This window comes from Phocoena sinus, chromosome 4 (genome assembly GCF_008692025.1).
Source record: "Phocoena sinus isolate mPhoSin1 chromosome 4, mPhoSin1.pri, whole genome shotgun sequence".
Classification (NCBI taxonomy): Eukaryota; Metazoa; Chordata; class Mammalia; order Artiodactyla; family Phocoenidae; genus Phocoena; species Phocoena sinus.
In genome coordinates this window covers 1,821,643-1,840,334 of record NC_045766.1, presented here as the reverse complement: position 1 = coordinate 1,840,334, position 18,692 = coordinate 1,821,643, and positions in this window count along the sequence as shown.

The window sequence follows — 18,692 nt, the reverse complement described above, 5'->3', positions numbered from 1 at the left end:
ATGATACTTCAATAAAAGAATAGTAAAAAAAAAAACATGGCGGTCACATTGGTTTTTCCTGGCACATTAATGTTTAACATACTGAAGTTTACTAACACAGCTAAATGCAATAAGCTATGAGGGAATGTGGTTGTGTGCATCGGCCCATTTCTGCATGTGTTTTCCTGACTTGGTGTACCTACATGTTCTGTCTGGGAAGCATTTATTATGCTAGTCTTCATCTTTTGGCATTTTTTACCTTGTCTCCAAGACTCAATTTTTATAACATTTTATTGAAGTATGTTTGATTTACAATGTTGTGTTGATTTCTTCTGTACAGCAAAGTGACTCAGTTATACATATATATTCTTTTTCATATTCTTTTCCGTTAAGGTTTGTCACAGGATATTGACTATATTTCCCTGTGCTATTGTGTAGGACCTTGTTGTTTATCCATCCTATATAAAATAGTTTGCATCAGCTGATCCCAAATTCCCAGTCCTTCCCTCCCCCACCCTCTTCCCCCTTGGCAACCACCGGTCTATTCTCTATGTTTGTGATTCTGTTTCTGTTTCATAGATATGTTCATTTGTGTCACTTTCCCTTTCTGACTTACTTTGCTTAGTGTGATAATCTCTGGGTCCATCCATGTTGCTGCAAGATGCAGGAAGAAGACTCAGTTTTAATCTTCTCTTAACTTACTTCCATCAAGCTACCCCACCCTTTTTGTTTGTTTGTAAATTAAAATTCTTTTATATGCTGTAGTTTTATTTACTAAGGATTCATCATGTCTTTCGACTGTGCCAGAATTTTTATTAGGCTTGTTATTTTGTTTGTACTCTGATCACAAGGTGCATACATTTAGAATGGTCTGCCCTGACCTATTTTTGTTCTATCACCTCTGACTTCTAATGTGTAATTTTCCAGGGCATAAGGACTTTAATAATATATATATTGCATGTTTGCAGAGATGCCTATACTTGCTGAGTAACTGTTAATATTCATTGTGTATATGTGTCTGTGTGTGTATTCTCTACCAAGTGTCTAACTTCAACATATTTTCCCTGAAATATGTCTAAAAAGTAAAGAAGAATGTCAGCTTTCAATTATTCTAGTCAGGGATTATGGAAAAGCTACTATATGCTAGGTGCTTGAATGTTTTATTTAATTCTCACAGCAAATGTAAATCTCGGTCTTCCTAGCTGCATTTTTAGCAAAGGATAGGAACCTAGGGCGGTCTTACTCTGTAACGCTTCCTGTTTTACTTTTCTATGTTGTTTTCATTTTTTGGAAAGCTAAATACTGAATTTCTTATTTTAAATATTGTTCTACCTAAGCCTAGAAACTGGGGAGGAGGATGCTGGGAAAAAGTTAAATTGTTGGCCTTTCTACCTTACCTTCAAAGGCTTTCAAGTAAGTTTTATAGTTTTCTCCCTCAGGCCTAGTCCTTCTAACATTAATGTTTCACTCTTTTTACTCCGTCTAATAATGAAACTCCTTAGCAAAAACTCATTCAAAGATAAATAAACACTAGTATAACCAGATGACATGTAATGGTAAATATAAAATATAGAGTAATGGTTTATTAATTTTGTTTATGTTCTCATAACACCAGCTTTTAGGTTTTTTTTTTTTTTTTTAAAGAAGATGTTGGGGGTAGGAGTTTTTATTAATTTATTTTTGCTGTGTTGGGTCTTCGTTTCTGTGCGAGGGCTTTCTCCACTTGTGACAAGCGGGGGCCACTCTTCATCGCAGTGTGCGGGCCTCTCACTATCGCGGCCTCTCCTGTTGCAGAGCACAGGCTCCAGACGCGCAGGCTCAGTAGTTGTGGCTCACGGGCCTAGTTGCTCCATGGCATGTGGGATCTTCCCAGACCAGGGCTCGAACCTGTGTCCCCTGCATTAGCAGGCAGATTCTCAACCACTGCACCACCAGGGAAGCCCCCCAGCTTTTAGTTTTATTGATCTTTGCTATTGTGTCTTCATTTCTTTTTCATTTATTTCTAATCTGATTTTCATGACTTCTTTCCTTTTGCTAACTTTGGGGATTTTTTTGTTCTTTCTCTAATTGCTTTAGGTATACGGTTAGGTTATTTGAGATTTTTCTTGTTTCTTGAGGTAGGATTGTATTGCCATAAACTTCCCTCTTAGAACTGCTTTTGCTGCATAGGTTTTGGATCGTTGTGTTTTCATTGTCATTTGTTTCTAGGTATTTTTTGATTTCCTCTTTGATTTCTTCAGTGATCTCTTGGTTATTCATCAAGAAAAAAGGGAAAAGACTCAAACAGAATTAGAAATGAAAAAGGAGAAGTAACAACTGACATGGCAGAAATACAAAGGATCATGAGAGATTACTACAAACAACTGTATGCCAATAAAATGGACAACCTGGAAGAAATGGACAAATTCTTAGAAAAGCACAACCTTCTGAGAGTGAACCAGGAAGAAATAGAAAATATAAAGAGACCAATCACAAGCACTGAAATTGAAACTGTGATTAAAAATCTTCCAACAAACAAAAGCCCAGGACCACATGGCTTCACAGGCGAATTCTACCAAACATTTAGAGAAGAGCTAAGACCTATCCTTCTCAAACTCTTCCAAAATATAGCAGAGGGAGGAAAACCCCCAAAATCATTCTCCAAGGCCACCATCACCTTGATACCAAAACCAGACAATGATGTCACAAAGAAAGAAAACTACAGGCCTATATCACTGATGAGCATACATACAGAAATCCTCAACAAAATACTAGCAAACAGAATCCAACAGCACATCCAAAGAATCATACACCATGATCAAGTGGGGTTTATCCCAGGAATGCAAGGATTCTTCAATATACACAAATCAATCAGTGTGATACACCATATTAACAAACTGAAGGAGAAAAACCACATGATCATCTCAATAGATGCAGGGAAAGCTTTTGACAAAATTCAACACCAATTTATGATAAAATCCCTCCAGAAAGCAGGCATAGAGGAAACTTCCCTCTACATAATAATGGCCATATATGATAAACCCACAGCCAGCATCATTCTCAATGGTGAAAAATTGAAACCATTTCCACTAAGATCAGGAACAAGACAAGGTTGCCCACTCTCACCAGTCTTATTCAGCACAGTTTTGGAAGTTTTAGCCACAGCAATAAGAGAAGAAAAAGAAAGAAATGGAATCCAAATTGGAAAAGAAGAAGTAAAGCTGTCACTGTTTGCAGATGACATGATACTATACATAGAGAATCTAAAGAGGCTACCAGAAAACTACCATACCTAATCAATGCATTTGGTAAACTAGCAGGATACAAAATTAATGCACCAAAATCTCTTGCATTCCTATACCCTAATTATAAAAAAATCTGAAAGTGAAATTAAGAGAACATTCCCATTTAGCATTGCAACAAAAAGAATAAAATATCTAGGCATAAACCTACCTAAGGAGACAAAAGACCTGTATGCAGAAAATTATAAGACACTGATGAAAGAAATTAAAGATGATACAAATAGATGAAGAGATATACCATGTTCTTGGATTGGAAGAATCAACATTGTGAAAATGACTCTACTACCCAAAGCAATCTACAGATTCAATGCAATCCCTATCAAACTACCACTGGCATTTTTCACAGAACTAGAACAAAATATTTCACAACCTGTAGGGAAACACAAAAGGTCCCAAATAGCCAAAACAATCTTGAGAATGAAAAACAAGAGCTGGAGGAATCAGGCTCCCTGACTTCAGACTATATTACAAAGCTACATTAATGAAGACAGTATGGTACTGGCACAAAAACAGAAACATAGATCAATGGAACAGGATGGAAAGCCCAGAGATAAGCCCGTGCACATATGGTCACCTGATCTTTGATAAAGGAGGCAAGAATATACAGTGGAGAAAAGACTGCCTCTGCAATAAGTGGTGCTGGGAAAACTGGACAGCTACATGTAAAAGAATGAAACCTAACACCATCCACAAAAATAAACTCAAAATGGATTAAAGATCAGGCTTCCCTGGTGGCGCAGTAGTTGAGAGTCCGCCTGCTGATGCAGGGGACACGGGTTCATGCCCCGGTCAGGGAAGATCCCACATGCCGCGGAGCGGCTGGGCCCATGAGCCATGGCCGCTGAGCCTTCGCGTCCGGAGCCTTTGCTCCGCAACGGGAGAGACCACAACAGTGAGAGGCCCGTTTACCGCCAAAAAAAAAAAAAAAAAAAAAAAAAAAAGGATTAAAGATCTAAATGTAACGCCAGACACTATAAAGCTCTTAGAGGAAAACATAGAACTCTCTATGACACAAATCACAGCAAGATCCTTTTTGACACACATCCTAGAGAAATGGAAATAAAAACGAAAATAAACAAATGGGACCTAGTGACACTTAAAAACTTTTGCACAGCGAAGGAAACCATAACCAACACAAAAAGACAACCCTTAGAATGGGAGAAAATATTTGCAAATGAAGCAACTGACAAAGGATTAATGTCCACAATATACGAGTAACTCATGCAGCTCAGTATCAAAAAAAAAAAAAAAAAAACCAATCCATAAATGGGCGGAAGACCTAAATAGACATTTCTCCAAAGAAGATGTGCAGATTGCCAACAAACAGTAGAGAAATGCAAACCAAAACTACAGTGAGGTACCACCTCAAACCAATCAGAATGGCCATCATCAAAATATCTACAAACAATAAATGCTGGAGAGGGTGTGGAGAAAAGGGAACCCTCTTGCACTGTTGGTGGGAATGTAAATTGATGCAGGCAGTATGGAGCAGAGTATGGAGGTTCCTTAAAAACCTAGAAATAGAACTACCATACAACCCAGCAATCCCACTACTGGGCATATACCCTGAGAAAAACCATAATTCAAAAAGTGTCATGGGGCTTCCCTGGTGGCGCAGTGGTTGAGAGTCCGCCTGCCGATGCAGGGGACACGGGTTCGTGCCCCGGTCTGGGAGGATCCCACATGCCGCGGAGCGGCTGGGCCCGTGAGCCATGGCCGCTGAGCCTGCGCGTCCGGAGCCTGTCCTCCGCAACGGGAGAGGCCACAGCAGTGAGAGGCCCGCGTAACGCATAAAAAAAAAAAAAAAAAAAAAAAAAGTGTCATGTACCACAGTTTTCACTGCAGCACTATTTACAATAGTCAGGACATGGAAACAACTAAGTGTCCATCAACAAATGAATGGATAAAGAAGATGTGGCACATATGTACAATGGAATATTACTCAGCCACAAAAAGAAACAAAATTGTGTTATTTGTAGTGAGGTGGATGGGCCTAGAGTCTGTCATACAGAGTGAAGTAAGTCAGAAAGAGAAAAACAAATACTATATGCTAACACATATATATGGAACCTAAAAAAAAATAAAAATAAAAAAGGTTCTAAAGAACCTAGGAGCAGGACAGGAATAAAGACACAGACGTGGAGAGTGGACTTGAGGACATGGGGAGGGGGAGGGGGAGGCTGGGATGAGGTGAGAGGTTGGCATGGACATATATACACTACCAAGTGTAAAATATATAGCTAGTGGGAAGCAGCCGCATAGCACGGGGAGATCAGCTTGGTGCTTTGTGACCACCTAGAGGAGTGGGATAGGGAGGGTGGGAGGGAGACGCAAGAGGGAGGAGATATGGGGATATGTGTATATGTATAGCTGATTCACTTTGTTATAAAGCAGAAAGTAACACACCCTTGTAAGGCAATTATACTCCAATAAAGATGTTAATTAATAAATAAATAAAATATAGAGTAAATATATTAAGCTTTGTGATTTCTCAGGACCCATGGATGTCTGTGCTTATTAACAGGAGCTGTGTTAGTTCAAATAATGCTAGCTGCTATGACAGATACAACTTGGACCCCTCAAATCTCATGTAAGAGAGCTTTATTTTTCACTCACCTAAGAGTCTACCTTGAAGTGGTCCTGATCTGGCAGCTCTTCTCCAAGTTTGAATTTAAAGCCTCCATTTCCTTCCGTTTTGTAGCCTTACAATTTTCGATGTATGGGTCTCAGACTGGCCTGGGGATCATCGCCATCACAGCTAACCAGAAGCAGAAAAGACTGGACAGTTACAAGGAAGGATTTTATGTGCAGACCCCCCAAATGGCTGCTCCATTCCATTGGCCAGAACTCACACATCTGGCTACTTTTAACCACAAGGAATATAGTCCAACTGTGTCCAAAAGGAAAGGAACTGCATTTTGTGAACAGCTAGCCAGTTTCTATGTACCACAGGGTGGACATAAGTTCTTTAACAGCTCAAGTTTTACATCTAAAATTATTGCTTCCAGCAGAATAAATTTCTCTCCTTCAAGCTGTGATAAATGTTATGACTTTATATTTTATTTTATAGCACCTCTGCTTCATTCCTTCTAAATTGCCTTATTGCCTTTCATTATGGGCCCTAATGATGAATTAAGTTGGACTGCTTAATAATTAAAAGCATCTCTAGGATAAAACCATATTTTCTCTTGGAGGAAATTTATTTGGCTGTGTTCACAGCTGCAATATACTGTGTAAGAGAATTAGAATTCTTAAGAAATAAATGAACAGACCTCTCAGTAAGTGACATGGCTGGGATTGTGCAGCTTATTCGATTGTAAAAGGAAATAACTTGTACAAAATATAGAGAGGAACTTTTTACCGAGGTAACATAAAAAGGAGTGGTACCAACTTCCAAGAATTACTTTCAGAACGCCAACCCTTGAATGAGCTGATATGTCTGAAAGAAAACACTAGAAACAAACAATTTCTGATGCATATTTGGAGAAAAAGATTAGGAAGAATAGTTCCACGGAGTGGGATCAAGCGTAAGTGTTACCTAATGTCAAAGAGTTACTCAATTTTTATTTTTTGTTTTTTCTGTAAAGTAGTATCAGCTTAACACTGCAAAAATTTGAATAAACCTGGGTCCTATGCTTCCTCCATGGATGGCAGTAGAGGATCTATACATGAACCAGTTCAGGTTAAAATGTGTGTCTTTGGGTGTCCAGAGTGCGGGTGTTGGCATCAGGCACCAGGGTTCAAAGCCCACTCTTCCACTATCTAGGTTGTCTCCGATGGGATAGGGAACCTCACCATTGCTCCATTTGTTCCCCTGTAGAAGGAAGATTCATGCACCTATTTCTTTGTGTTGCTATGGGGAGTAAATTCATAATACATGTAAATACTTAATATGGTGCCCAGTACACAGTAAAATCTCAGCAAGTGGCAGTTAATATTTGGTGTCTTTAAACGTGATATTTGTCAGGTGATAAGATGAATGAGGCTTGCTATAGGTGGCCCTGTAGGGAGGATGGAAACGGAGTTATAGGAAGATACAGTTCAGCTTAACAGAGAGAATCTTTTAATAATTATAGAAACAGATAAAAATAGAACCAGGGAACAGGGCAACGAGGTCTATCACTGGGAGTATTTAAATAGAAGAAGCCACCACTTCTCTCAGGAAGAGAAAATCTTTCTATATGATTAAACTAAGTTGCATCTGACACCCTTTCTAAAATTAGTATTCCATGAGTATTTTCAATAACTACCCAATAGATTTGGTTGTTAGAAAGAATTTGAATCTAATGATGATTTTTGGTGATGTTTTTGTGGTGTACAGGTAGGTCTTTCTTCTTTCAAGAAAGCTTGACCCATGAGTATCTGAAGTGACAGTATACATTTAAGGTAGTTATTCTTTGCTTAACAGAGGGTTTTTTCCTCTGGCTTTTACTTCAATTTACAGACAACTCTGTAGGGACACAGCAAATGTAAGAAGTCTTTTTTTCTTAAGTCAGAGATCGCCTATACTACTGAATACAGAAATATAGTTAACACCTGTCTCTTAACACATGGGAAGAGTGAAAAATATACTTGTAGAAAGAATTTATGCATTAATTTCTTTCTAGAACAGCAAGGTTGAAATTAAGTGAGGTGAGTGGACCTAGAGTCTGTCATACAGAGTGAAGTAAGTCAGAAAGAGAAAAACAAATACCACATGCTAACACATATATATGGAATCTGAAAAAAAAAAAAGATTCTGAAGAACCTAGGGGCAGGACAGGAATAAAGTCACAGGCGTAGAGAATGGAGTTGAGGACATGGGGAGGGGGAAGGGTAAGCTGGGACGAAATGAGAGAGTGACGTGGACATTTATACACTACCAAATGTAAAATAGATAGCTAGTGACAAGCAGCCGCATAGCACAGGGAGATCAGCTCGGTGCTTTGTGTCCACCTAGCGGGGTGGGATAGGGAGGGTGGGAGGGAGACGCAAGAGGGAAGAGATATGGGGATATATGTATATGTATAGCTGATTCACTTTGTTATACAGCCGAAACTAACCATTGTAAAGCAATTATACTCCAATAAAGATACTAAAAAAAAAGGCAAACAGGCAGTGCTCTGAAAAACTAACCCAACCCTAAACACAGGTTATCACTACAGAGAGTACTGTGCCCTAAGAATAATCATAACGGCAAAAAATCTCAAACCCAACTGATCTCCCCAACCAGTAAGACAATGATGGCCAGACTGAATGAAAATCCAAGAGCCAAAACAATAACAAAAAAAGAAATTAAATGAAATAATATATTAGGAAGTATTATTTACAGAAAATATTGTAGCTTTCTACCTATGTCCCTATGTCTGTCATAACTAGTGGACAACAATATGCCAGGAATTCCTTCCATCAAAAACAATCACATGCTTTAAAGTAGGATGATTCACAATCTGGGTTTGTTCATGAGCTCATCATGGACATTGGTCTTTATGGTCCCGTATTTTCAACTTTTTTTTGAGAAGTATCAATTTTAATGGTCGGGTCAATAGTTATAAATTTATAAATAAGCCTAGAAGTAATATAAGAGAACATGGGATGTCCAGTCTAACACAGTACTTCATCACTACCCACTAACCATCTGGGTTTACTCACTGTGTGTTAGCAATAGAATAATTTGTTTTGGAAATCAAACTATCTCTGTAAAGCTCTTTGTAAAGCCAGCTTGTCTGTTTCTCTGCAGTGGAAATATGTACAAGTCATTCAGATGTGGAAGGTAGCTACAGCCACAGGGAGAAGATGGGTGTGGCCGAGACACTGCCAACAACACATGGAATTGTGTAGTGCAGGACACTAGTTACACATCATTAGAAAGAGAGGGATCAGAGATGCTATCCTTCGAAGTCCTACACCACCCCTCCCTCTGTATGCCCCGGCATGTTACCACTCAGGGATCAGAGGCAGGGAATGTATAAATGAAGCAACATCCCTTAGTAGCACAGGAAGGATCCAGACATGTGCGCATCTCCTGAGCAATAACCCTTTCCAGGGCTTTCCTGTGGCATCTCAGCGATGGGGCAGGGGAGAGGTCTTGGATTCCTGGAGTATTGCCACTCTGAAGCTTCGAAGCTTTTCAGGGTGGGAAGGGATGCTCCAGGATTATGGAGGCAAGACATGCATTACTCCTCAGGTGGGCCTCACCCTGCTCATAAAAGGAGGCCTCTGGATATGGCACATATGACATCTTAGGCTGATTATGTTTAGAATACAATGGTCAGAAGGATGTGGTCATCTCAGTACTAACGGAGATACTATTAGCAGGTCCTAACCACATGCATGTTACAAATATGCTTCTCTGTGATCTGTTTCTGTGACACTTGTCCTGCCTTTGAAAGTGGATATAGCCCCTTGACTTTGCACAGGAGACCCACCTACCATGTGTAGCACATGGAGATCCATACTGTTTGGCTTTAAAAATCAGACTTGAAAGAAGTGATTGTTTAAAACTGTGTACTTAGTGGAGGAAAAAAAAACCTTTCTATAAGAAACATTTCTGAAGCACTTATTCTGTTGACTTTAGATGAGAAATGTTCACGGTCAAGTGGATAAGAACAAACTGTTGGGAAAGGAAGACCTTCCTTTAAAATGCTCTGGATCCACGCTGTCTGATGGAAATGTGATTCATGTCAAATATGGGATTTTAAGTTTTCTGATAGTCACATTGAGAAAGGTAAAGACACAGGAGAAATTTTAACAATTTTATTTAATTTTAGTATATCCAAAAATATTTTGATGTGCAAAAAATGTTTTAAAATAATCAGCATATTTTAGCACTGCTGTACCCTCTGTAACATGAGTGTGACTTTTACACTTAGAGCACATCTTCGTAGCACATGTGACAGGTGACTGCCATGTTGGGCAGGGCAGCTCTAGACCAAAGGCCACATTCCTCAATTGCTGGGAAATCATGCCTGATCCATTGGACAAGTTTCTTAATTGGAGAATAAATGCCCCAATTTTTTTTTCATGAAAGAGCTTTTTTTTTTTTTTAGTATTTTTTGTTTATTGAAGTATAGTTGATTTACAATGCTGTGTTAATTTCTGCTGCACTGCAAAGTGACTTAGTTTTATATATATATTCTTGTTTTAATATTCTTTTCCATTGTGGTTTATCACAGGATATTGAATATAATTCCCTGTGCTATACAGTAGGACCTTGTTGTGTATCCATTCTATATATACTAGTTTGCATCTACCAACCCCAAACTCCCACTCTAACCCTCCCCCAACCCCCTTCCCCTTGGCAACCACCAGTCTGTTCTCTATGTCCATGAGTCAGTTTCTGTTTTATAGATAGGTTCATTTGTGTCATATTTTAGGTTCCACATATAAGTGATATCATATGGTATTTGTCTTTTTCTTTCTGACTTACTTCACTTAGTATGATAATCCCTAGTTGCATCCATGTTGCTGAAAATGGCATTATTTCATTCTTTTTTATGGCTGAGTAGTATTCCATTGTATGTATGTAACACATCTTCTTTATTCATCTGTCAACGGACATTTAGGTGGTTTCCGTATCTTGGCTATTGTGAATAGTGCTGCTATGAACATGGGGGTGCATGTATTTTTTTGAATTATAGTTTTGTCGGATATATGCCCAGGAGTAGGATTGCTGGATCATATGGTAACTCTATTTTTAGTTTTCTAAGGAACCTCCATACTGTTTTCCACAGTGGTTGCACCAAATTTCATTCCCACCAACAGTGTAAGAGGATTCCCTTTTCTCCACACCCTCTCCAGCACTTGTTATTTGTAGACTTTTTGATTTTGATGATGGCCATTGTGACTGGTATGAGGTGGTACCTCATTGTAGTTTTAATTTGCATTTCTCTAATAATTAGCGATGTTGAGCATCTTTTCACGTGCCTATTGCCATCTGTAATGAAAGAGCTTCTTAAACTTCTCAGAAAAGGAAAAACATCTTCAGGCATTACATATGTATTTGCCATGCAGCACTGTCTGTGTGACGTGTGACTTTGGATCTGCTCCAGCTGAAATGTGAGATGAGGTGACTTTCTCAGCCTTGGTGACTCACCAAATAGTATTCTTCTGGAAATATCATCAGTTGATTCTGGGTCTGTACAAATGCAGGTGAAGAGGTAAAGCATTAAATTGAATGATCAATCTGTAGAGATATCCTCCAGGAGAAGGAATGGGATTTATGAAGTCAAGAAATGAAGCGCTTGACCATCAAGCTGGAAAAGGAAGCCCTAGTGCCTCCAGGTTGAGGCTGAAGGAAGCAGACTTGGAGGAGGGGCAAGGAGAGGACAGCTTTGTGCAGAGGAAGCAGAGTGTTAACCACTGCAGGAGTAGAGAGCATTCAGAGCTTGAAGGAGGTTTGTTGGCTAGTGGACATGGAGAATTGATGAAAAAAAAAAACCGCCTGTCCCTATCCGTTTATTTCCTTGTAAAGAGAGCACAAGTGTTTATGTCTGAGGAAGGAAGAAAGGGAGGGAGGGAGGGAGGGAGGAAGGGAGAAAGAAAAAAGGAAAAGGTGCTTTCACAGAAAGCAGTAAGACACAGTGAAGAGAGAGGGCTGCCTTCATGATTTGCAGGGAAGTGTGACATTCTCCTCCACTCGGTCACAGGGCCAAAGAAGACAAAAGGGAAAGTTGGAAAGACTCATAGGGACCACCAGTCTTGATTCTCTTCTAACCTTGGTTTTCCTAAGGCCCCACAGAAAAGCAGTAGGAGATGAAGACCAACATAGTCTTGTGTCTCTTGATCAGTGATGTTTTACTCCAGGGCTTTTTCTGCTGAATCTTAGTGTCCCTTAGACACCTGCGGAGGTCCTGGTCTCCTGTTTGCAATAGTGGAAGCCTGGACTGGCTAAAGTGCTCACTCCCTCTAGAAATATTGTAGAACTATTATTTCATCCTCTGTGACACCCATGATGTCTGATGTTCTAGGGAGTAGTATTCACTCCTGGAGAGTGGTGTTTCCCATAAAGTATGTTGGTGGCAATGTGGAACAATTAATGGGAAATCTCCCATGTTGCTGGTGGGAGTGTAAAATGGTACAAAACCGCTTTGCAAAAAAGTCTTGCACTTTCCCATAAAATTAAATACACGTTTATTTTATGACTCATCAGTCTCATTCCTAAGTGTTTGCTGTGCAAAAAAAACCAAAAAAACAAAAACTTGTACAAGAAGATACATAGCAAGTTTGTTGTGCTGCTGCAAAAGGGAAATAGCCCTGGTGTCCATCCACAGGAGACTGCATAAACAACCTTCAGTACATTCATTCAATGGAACACTTAGCAGCAACACATGTGAATCTCAGAAATACTTTGCTGAGTAAAAGAAGCATTACACAAGAGTACCTACTATCTAATTCCATTTGTATGAAGTTTTTATGAAGTGGAAGGAGAGACAGAACTAATTTATGATAAAGGAAATCAAAACAATGGCTGTTGGAGTGGGGGCAATTGACTGGGAAGGGACATGAGAAAAATTGGGATGATAAATATACTTTATATCTTGATAGTATTTGGGCTAAAACAGTATGCGAATTTTTCAAAAACTGAGTAACAGTATGTAAATTTTTCAAATGGTATACCTAAAATTTGTGCATTTCACTATATACTTGACTTAAAAATAAAATAAAGAATTGAAAACAATTTTAAACTTTAATAATATACATTTCAATTTATTTTGAAATGCATCAAAAAGTAAGATGATAGATGGATGAATAGATACATGATAAAGTGAACACATCAAATGTTAACAATTATAGAATCTAACTGATCTGTGGGTATTTACTGTGCAATCTTTCCAACTTCTCTGTATTTTGAAAATTTTCATAATAAAGTCTTGGGGGGAGAGGCACATGAAATTACAGGTTTTCCCTGCTCTCTGAAAGTTTGCATTACACCACTTCACTTTTATAAAACGCCTACATTAGTAAATGTTTTTCCTAACTGAAAGAAACCTGAACAGGATTTTAGTGTTTACCAAAATAAGCCATCTTGGGCTTCCCTGGTGGCGCAGTGGTTGAGAGTCCACCTGCCGATGCAGGGGACACGGATTCATGCCCCGGTCCGGGAGTATCGCACGTGCTGCGGAGCAGCTAGGCCCGCAATGGGAGGGGCCCCAACAGTGAGAGGCCCGCGTACCCCAAAAAAAAAAAAAAAAAAAAAAAAAAAAAGTCTAAAGTAATTTGTGCCCACTAAAGGACCAGAGTTTACAGATACAGGTAACCCCCACCTTCTGAAAGTTTGCAACATGCCATTTCACTTTTAAGTAAGACCTACATTAGTATGAGATGGCTTTTTTTTTTTTTTTTTTTGCGGTACGCGGGCCTCTCACTGCTGTGGCCTCTCCCATTGCGGAGCACAGGCTCCGGACGCGCAGGCTCAGCGGCCATGGCTCACGGGCCCAGCTCCTCCGCGGCATGTGGGATCTTCCTGGACCGGGGCACGAACCCTTGTCCCCTGCATCGGCAGGCAGACACTCCCAACCACTGCGCCACCAGGGAAGCCCCCATCTGCTTCTAATATAAGACTGTTTCCTCTACACTGAAAATCTTTTGTTTAGTGTAGCCACCTTCATGAATGATCTTAGGTCTTCTGGATAACTTGCTACAGCTTCTACACCAGCACTTGCTGCTTCACCTGGCACCTTTATGTTACAGAGATGGTTTCTTTAAAAGTTATGAACCAAGCTCTGCTTAAAACTTTTCTTCTGCAGCTTCCTCATCTCTCTCAGCCCAGCAATAAGGCTATTTCACTTTATCATTCATGTTCACTGGAGTAGCACTTTTAATTTCTTTGGAGAAGTTTTTCTTTGCATTCGCAGCTTCGCTGTTTGGTGCAAGAGGCCTAGCTTTCAGCCTATCTCAGCTTTTGACATGCCTTAGTCCTTTCTATCTTTTGATTGAAAGTGAGAGATGTGTAACTCTTCCTTTCACTTGAACACTTAGAGGCCATTGTAGGATTAGGCCTAATTTCAATATTATTCTATCTCAGGGAATAGGGATGCCCCAGGAGAGGGAGAGAGATGGGGGACTAGCCTGTCAGTGGAGCAGTCAGAACACACGCATTTATCAGTTAAGTTTGCCATTTTATATGGATGCGTTTCATGGCGCCCCAAAACAAATATAATAGTAACTTCAGAGATCACTGATCATAGATCACCATAACAAATGTAATAATAATGAAAAGGTTTGAAATATTGCGAGAGTTACAAAATGTGACACAGAGACACGAGATGAGCAAATGCTGTTGGAAAAAATGGCGCCAATAGACTTGTTGGTCACAGGGTTGCCACAAACCCTCAATGTGTGAAGAACACAGTATCTGTAAAGTGCAATTAAAGTGAAGCACAGTAAAATGAGGTATGATTGTAAAGACTTAAAAGGGGATGCTCAGTGTTCCATTTTTCATAGTCGCAAAAACTGGAAATAATCCAAACGTCCAATTGGTGAAGGGCTAAACAAAATGTGGTTTATTCATGCAACGGAATGTAACTCAGCAGTAAAAAGGAACAGACTACGAATATGTGCTGTGACCTGCTTGAATCGCCTAAGCATTTTGCTAAATGAGTGAGTCCAGTTACCAAAAGATCTCATACTCTGCATTTCCATTTGTATGAAATGTCCAGAAAAGGCAAATCTATAGAGACAGAAAATAGGTAAATGACTGCCTAGGAAGAAACAGGTGTGGACTGCCAATGACAAGAAGGCTGTTTTTGGGGTGATGAAAATGTTCTAAAGCTGGATTATGGCTGTGGTTGCACATGTCTGTAAATTCACTGAAAATCACTGAATTGTACACTTAAAACAGGAATATGTTAGTATCTCCCATTTATTACAAATAGCTGTGAAACATAAAGACTGGCAGAACTCAAAAAACAGGGTTCTCTCTACAGTGATATGATGGTAGAGTTTTGTGGCTATGAGAATGGAATCTGGTATATGATTCCCTTCATCCTTACTATGTGATTTCTAGAAGTTAACCTCTCTATGATTTATTTTACTCCTCTGTAATACAGGAATAATGGTAGTATCTACTTCTTACTAATGTTACAAAAATCAAATGAGATAAACAGTACTTTAGCACAGCATTTAGCACACTGAGAGCTTAAATGTCAACCCTTATTACCATGATGATGATGATGTAGGGGAATTGGCTAGATTTTCACTGGTTTTTTTTTGGCTCAGAGATCTTAATCTTGGATGAAAGTATTTGCTCCCAAGATACGTACTGGGTTTTGTCGATATCCTTCCTGAAAGAGCCTGAATGGTATATGCTTTTCTAGTTCCTTATCTGACTTCTAATTTTACTCTGTCTCCTTCTTGGCTGTGGTGCCTTTAATTTCTTCTCATCAGACTTTCCAGAGCGCTAAAGAGCTACTTCCCGTTCCTCCTCATTTTCGGCTTCCTGTGGTGCTGATGAACTCTGATCCGCTTTGATGCAAGAAGAGAAATCTAGCATAGCTCAAGGAGGGTCTGTGGTCTTTGCCTACGAAGTAAAATGGGTGGGTTTTCATACGTGCATTTTGTGATGACTTTGTTAGACACATATAGACTTATTTTTTAATGTAATTTTTGGTTTACATCATTTGAGGGCTAATCCTCAACTGAGAAAAATGGGGTATTATTCAAGTTTGCTGAGGGTCGGTGGGTGTTGAAGAAAAGATAAGAATTAAATTTCTGTTTACAGAAGTTGGGTGAATGCCAGTCATACACAGTGAAGAGACTGAATTTAAGATTATTGGAAAATAAAAAGCAATTTTATTACTTTTCAAGAGCACTAACAATGTGAAGTAGCTGTTAACCAAGTGTTTCCATGAAGAGGTCCTGCTGGGGCTTCTTTCAGTTTGGCAATTAGCAGCACCATTTACATACAAATCAAGAATGTGCTGAGATCCTTAAACAGTCCCTCCCACCCCAGATTAAGGTCACAGTCCAAAAGAAATCTTATTAGTCCTATTAATTTGTGGAGCAAAAATTTCCTGCATATATAATAGAGAGCCTTACAACCAGCTCAGGAAGGATAATCAGAGATTTAAAATTGGAAAACTTGGAATCAATACGGAATCAACATATGTCCATATATATGGACATATATACACTACCAAATGTAAAATAGATAGCTAGTGGGAAGCAGCCACATAGCACAGGGAGATCAGCTCGGTGCTTTGTGTCCACCTAGAGAGGTGGGATAGGGAGGGTGGGAGGGAGACGCAGGAGGGAGGAGACATGGGGATGTATGTATATGTATAACTGATTCACTTTGTTATAAAGCAGAAACTAACACACCATTGTAAAGCAATTATACTCCAATAAAAATGTTAAAATAAAATGGCAATATTCCCCATAGCCGTTGTCACTCTGATTTTCCAGGTCTCTCAAATATTTCAGCTTCAGCTGTTAGTTTCCATGCCCTTATGAAATTAAGTCAAGAGCTAAGGAGAGGACGATGCAGCCGTGGGCAAGGTCACAACCCTTGTTGGCAGATGCACTGGAAGGGAACTCTTCTTTCCTGACTTCCAATTCCATTTTCTGTCCAATCCATTGTGTTGAATTCTATTTCTGTTTATGCCACAACCTGTGTCCATTCTGTCTTCAACTCCATGGGTCATAAACTCCCTCAGACAGCCTGCTCTCTGCCTGTGGCTCAGCGTTTATCAATCCCCATCAGTCTTGCTCACCTTTGCCAATCATATTTTAAGTGGGGGCTGCATTTATAGCACATCCCCAACAGGAGCAGAGTGAGACAGTTACTCCTGCTTAGGTGATATGGTTTGAGTGGCAAATCAAAGTTTCTTTCACTCCCAAGTAGCTCTATTAATCCTTCTATGGCATCACTTTCCCTCCTGCGGTCTATAATTCCCACTATTATAGCCATGCCTTTAGGTCAGGGTTTGCTAGGACAGATGCCTCCAAACCCAAGCAGGTGGAAACAGGTCAAAGGGCACCTGCCTGTTTTCTAAGGGAGCAGTTACTACTCAGCTCCAGCTAAGTGCTGCCAGTGTTGACAGATTGCTCTGTTTTTCAAAAGAGATGGTAAATCCAGGTTTCTATGTAAAGTCTCTCAACAAATAAATGCTGGAAGATAATTCCCAATTTTTAAAACACTAAGCAGTCCTGGCAATTGTAGCCCATGAACCTATCCGTTCTTTGGGTTCATTATTTCATCCCAAATACAGATACTGAGATTCTGTTGCATGTCCAGCTTTGTGCTACATACTTTTATTCTACAGCCAGTGAAAAGACAATGGGAAAAATGTCGGTTCCCCCAGTGTAATGAACTTGTCTGCCTCCCTCTGCTCCCTGAAGTCCATACCACCCTTTCCTCTATTTTTCTAACCTCACATGAGTTCAGCCCAGCTCCATACTCTTACTGTCTTTGTTTAGATGAACATGACGCGTTCCTGAGACCAGCATTTAGGTGACCTTATGTCAACACAGCATTTCTAGTCCTGACAACCACATGCCTGTGTTTACCAATGAGTTTCCTATTTTGGTCTTCAGCTCAACCTTTTTCCTCCCAGCACCCAATCATTGAGGAGGTCCGGGCAGGTCTTGTTCAAATCTCTGACACTAATCATCCCCTCTTCACCACCCTTCCATATAATCTAGCGCAGACTGTATCACCTTTCTCCAAAGAACTGTCCTGTCTTCAGCGATGCCCGCCACTGCCCGCATCCCCAATTCCTCCTCACACTTTCCCACCCTGATCTCAGTAAGAACACTACTGCATATATTTTCGAAAGGAATTTAAGCATGGGCTATTATGGTTTACGGGTTTGGTGTTAACTACCCCTTGACTTTTTCTGATGCTGAGACTTATTGAAATATTTCTGAACCTAGACCAAGAAGTAAAAATAGCACGGACGGTATTAATTTGTGTAGGATAACTCTGCAATTAGTGACCCAGTGTAGCAATTCTTAGACCTAACAGTTGTAAGAAATGACGCATTTCAGATGCCCTGAGTCTGGTATCGATTGAAGCATTTGCTGACTTGGAGATTTCAGATTGGATGTAGTCCTCTGTTACCTGCCTGGCATTGCTGCTTTCCTCATAGGTCTGTTATCATATGGTATGTATCCTTAGGGTCAGGAAATGCAGTTGAATCCCTAGTTCTGCATGCCATGGTCCCATGAGCTAAGGCAAGGTAATTTTGCTAAGGTGCCATTTCCTCATAGAAAGTGAAGATATCGCCTTCTTCATTAATGTTTTATAAATGAACTTGTAGGCACTGGATTTCAACCACCTTGGTTCAAATACTGGTTCTGCCATTGCTGTCTGGTTAAGCCTAGGAAATGAAGATCTACATGGTTAAATGAATAGTTTGCTAAGTGCTTAACGTAATACTTGGTATTAGGGGAAGTGACTGCTGATGGTGTTGGCAATACTGGGTTTTTGCTGCTAACTGTGTCCTTCCTTTG